The sequence below is a fragment of the Etheostoma cragini genome, chromosome 13 (genome assembly GCF_013103735.1).
Source record: "Etheostoma cragini isolate CJK2018 chromosome 13, CSU_Ecrag_1.0, whole genome shotgun sequence".
In the NCBI taxonomy this organism is placed as follows: domain Eukaryota; kingdom Metazoa; phylum Chordata; class Actinopteri; order Perciformes; family Percidae; genus Etheostoma; species Etheostoma cragini.
This window is the reverse complement of record NC_048419.1, coordinates 24,178,047-24,182,596: the sequence shown is the minus strand read 5'-3', so window position 1 is coordinate 24,182,596 and position 4,550 is coordinate 24,178,047. Positions and strand designations below refer to the sequence as shown.

Below are 4,550 nucleotides of genomic sequence, written 5' to 3'. Positions count from 1 at the left end.
TTTTGATTGGCTATTGGGCTGGTTTTGATTGGCTGTTGGGCTGGTTTTGATTGGCTGTTGGGCTGGTTTTGATTGGCTATTGGGCTGGTTTTGATTGGCTGTTGGGCTGGTTTTGATTGGCTATTGGGCTGGTTTTGATTGGCTGTTGGGCTGTTTTTGATTGGCTGTTGGGCTGGTTTTGATTGGCTGTTGGGCTGGTTTTTTGTCACACAGACATGACGGCACTGCTTCACCTCACTGTTCTTCAGCATCTGCTCCTGTTCACACTCATCTCTCTATTTAACCCAGCACACTCTTCTCTCCATCTCTGCCTCCTTTCTCCTCTCCATGCCTCTGGAACCAGGCTTGATTAATCACCCACAGACGGCTGTTTACACAGGCTGATGGTTTGAACAGAAGGAAGTGTCTCTGAGGCAAACTCAAACTCCCCCCGTCAGCAGAAACAGAAAATACTCCGATAAGAAGAAATGAGAAGGAAGAGTTGATCTCCTGAAGGGAAAAACTTTACATTTACATTTTGGACTTGGTCACAGATATATAGACACATATCTAGGGATATTCTTATGTCATTCATACCTTGCACTCTGTATACAGTGTAACCTGTTATTTAATGTAACTTAATCCCTTCCTCAAGAACTTCTAGTTAGGCACTCTAACTAGAAGTTGCTATGTACGTGTGACATGAACATTTGCAATGAAGTTGAATATAATCTAAATGTTTTTAGAAGAAGGAAATGCACAGTTTTTGTTTATCGTCTACGGCTAACTAATGCTAGTTAACATTAACATAGGCACAGGCTAATTACTGCTAACTAACATGCTAGGTAACATTATCAATTAAACCTAAACAGCTGATGAAAGTCCAAACTGTCTGCGAGCTAACCCTGTACTATACAGTAATTTCTCTACTGTGCAGCAGTAAGTTGCGTGGTTATGACATAACCGTTGGCCTATTTTTATAAAAACGTCTGCTAACGTGAGCTACAAGGTAATGGAGCCTTTTTATACATTGTCGTGTTTCTTTAGAAATAAATAATGGACAAATAGAGTCATTAAACACTTCAGATGTAAAGTTATTCACTGTCAAATTGGTACCAAAATGAATGGGAGTCAATGGCATGCTAACGGCGGGTGATGGCTTGGTAGCATCAAAATGGCGCCATGGGAGCTACGCTTAGAGAAGAGAGGCTGACCCCCTTGGTCATAACTACTAAGGCAACTAATATAAGTCATAATTGCTGCTTGCAGAAACAACCTATGGGAGTGTTTTTCAGGGGAGGATTTTGTTATTTTACTGCAATGTAAATACTTTGACAGCTAGCTGTGAATCTTATTCTTGTTTATATACAATCTCCATATTCTTTTCCTGATTTATAATCACTTCATTTCATTGGTAGTCCAACACTGTTTTCACATTTGGCCGAACACACGTAAAGTGCTGTTCAAGTATGATGTCTGTAAATGTTTTTCCCAACATGAATGTCTTGGTGGTGTTTCAAAGCACTCTTCCCTGAGCCATGAAAAACATTCAGCTGGCTGTAATGACTCTTTTCATTTATATTTTGCTTAAACTGAAAAGAAAATATGAGAATATTTTATATTTTGAGATATCTTAGACTTCAACAAAAACCACGTGGAACTCACGTGCCCCCTCAAACAAAGCCCCCCAAGGCCATGTCTCTGTGTTTAAATGGCAGCTGAAAACATCTTACAGCGTTATTATAAATCTTTTCATTGAAAACCAAATGGATACCTAATTATTAATGATAAATAAAGCCGTAAATGTTCAATCTTTTTTGCACTTTGTGTGGAAAAACCTTCTTGTGGATACAAACGCGTTTCCCAGAGCTGAGCTTTACTTTAAGATGTGAAATAAACATGTAAAAATATCAGTTTTAAAGATGCAAGACACTTAAACAACATATGAAACACTACCTTTAATCTCTGTTTGTTGATTCTTCCCTGCAATGCAGCGATTATTAATGTATGATGTATGTTATGCCGTTCCCCTTCCTGTGTTGTTACTCCCATCCCCGACATTAATGTGCAAAGTGGAGATGCGTTGGTGCTCTCTCGTTGACTTGGTCTTGAAATCTCGCAGCATGAGAAGGAATTATTCATCAGACACCGGTTTCTCCCACTGCTTCCTACTGTTCTACATTAACTGTGTGTGTGCTGCGCATTAGACGACGATGCCGTCTCCTCTGTGCATTGCTTCTACAAAACATCTAGCAGGAGGAGGACAGAAAATACTCAACTTTTTAGTATTTTGTAAACACAGATTTTAGGTTTTGTTTTTGCGGACATTTCAGCCTCTCTGGTTTCAAAAAGTAACATCGTGCACAGCTGTTAGTTTGCAGAAAGGTGTCCGCGGTTACATGTTCCCGTGTACATGCACCATCAAAACTGTCAGAGCACGCTGTACCTGTGGCCAGGTTGGATCAGTGGTAGAGCAGGTGCACGTGTACTGAGAGGTTCATGCCTCAAAGCAGAGGTCCAGGGTTTGAATCCAACCTGCTACAGAGCAGCTCAGCAGAACTTAGTTATTAGAGTTAATACAGTTTTTTTTCAAATCTGTCCAGCAATGAGGATGTACTATGACAAAAAAAAAAATAACATTATCAACTTTTCTGTGGCAAGTTTTAATCCTAAATTCAGCAGCAAGTGCTGGAAGAAGAAGCCAGATGTTGGAGCTCCAGAGGCACACAACGCTTTAAATAATGGTTTGAGATAATAAGAAAGTTCTTAAAGTGCCCATGTTATGAAGAAATTACTTTTTCTAGGATTTGGGGGGTTATTTTTTGTCTCTGGTGCTTCCACACGCATGCAAACTTTGGAAAAACAAACTATCCGTGCTGTTCTGAGTGAGATCCGGTTTCTGAATGTCCTCTGATCCGGTTTCTGAATGTCCAATGTCTTCAGTCTCCAGGTGAGATGTTCAACATCTGCACGGCTTTCTACGTCACTAGAGACGAGGTGGCTAACCGTAGCATGCTAGCTCATTCTCAATGGCAAAAGACTGCTCCAACAGCCACTAGTTGACCATAATCTCCAAAAGAACTACTTCCTGTCCCTGTTGTGCAGGTATTCCACAAGTGCCCCTGGTCTAGAAGAAGTCTCCCAGCTAATCCTGCCTTGGACTGACCAAAGCTGGAGAAAGAGTTATCAGCTGATGGGATCTTACCGAGCTACTGAGCATGTGCAGCTCCCAACAAAGTGAGATGTGGATGTGGAAATATGGTGTTTTTGGAAAACAAAACCATGTAAACCTTTTCTGAAAGCTTGAGAAGATTCTGTTTTTATTCTTGACTTCCTGGTCACAAGTTTTCTTCTTTAACTTTTCGGCCACCACTGCCAGCTAAAGGGTGACGAAGATGCTGAGAGAGGTTTACCATGTTGATTATTGATGTGCAGTCAGCTGTTTCTTCTGCCTCAGCAGCTTCGTGGCATCTGACAAAGCCCGGGTTTAAGATCTTGAGTCCAACGTTGCTTCCATCGACCTAAAAACTCATCGATTCCACAGCGGGCGGCCCCGCTCGTGTTGATCTACCCACATGACTCCCGGGTGGGTCGCCTTCAGCGTTGTCATTGTAGAATCGCCCTCCTGCTTTCAGCTCTGGATTCACTCCACGGTGCAGCAGTGAAATAAGTTTAACTTACTAATTAGAGATTACGAAAGCAATTGCAGTACGGTATCAATTCTAAGTCTACTTAATTTATAGAGTGTGTCAATATACTTTATTAGTGCAAACAAAGTGTAAAGTCAGGGTGATTTTACACCTGTACTTCAATTCTTTTTGATGTATTCAGCCTTTTAGATCATTTTTTCTTATGTTTTTGTCCCTTTTGTGTTCAATAAACCTCATTTGTAGGAAATTATACCTAATGTTTGAGTTAGAAAAGCAGAAATTAGGAATTATTTAGACTGAAATGAAAGGAATGGATGTTGATGGATAATCACAGACTGGAATATGTCAACTTTTACTCAATACTATTTCAAAAACACTTCCATTTGTTTTTCAAATCCTCTAAAATTGAATAAGACGCCCCAAAATTAATGAAAGTAGAGATTTGTACTTGGCAAAGAGCGTTGTGTGGAATCAATCATGTTATTTTGGGGAATTAAAAAGAACATTGATATAGCAAAACGGGTCAATTTGACCCGAGGACAACATGAGGACAACATGAGTGTTAATAAGTAGTGTCAATAAACCAGCCAGCAAGTTTTCCTCCTATCCCGGGCTGTTGTGTGGACTAGCCAGACCTCCTGAGGGGCCTGGTCTTTATGCCCCTGTGGTTCTGAACATGAAGACTGGCCTTCCCAACAAACACATACAGTGCTCTACACTGTCACCTTGTGTTGTAGTCCTGTCCTGTCTTCACAAATGGCCAGTGAGATGATGAATGTTGCTGTCATTTCTCCACAGTACTGCACTTCTGGCAGGATGGGAATCGATGTGAAACTCCCAGAGAGCCATCCTGCTCTTTACATCCCCGCCACAGCACACACACACACACACACACACACAGACACACACACACACACACAC

At 41.0% G+C, this 4,550-nt stretch overlaps 1 long non-coding RNA gene across 1 annotated transcript in view; it reads right to left on the bottom strand.

The window, feature by feature from the left end:
* LOC117955349 overlaps nucleotides 1-3,281 on the bottom strand; it is a 17,448-nt gene extending 14,167 nt beyond the window's left edge. The window contains exon 1 of the long non-coding RNA XR_004659023.1: nucleotides 3,270-3,281. This is a non-coding gene — a long non-coding RNA (uncharacterized LOC117955349). The remainder of the gene's footprint in view (nucleotides 1-3,269) is intronic.
* Nucleotides 3,282-4,550: the final 1,269 nt, after the last annotated feature.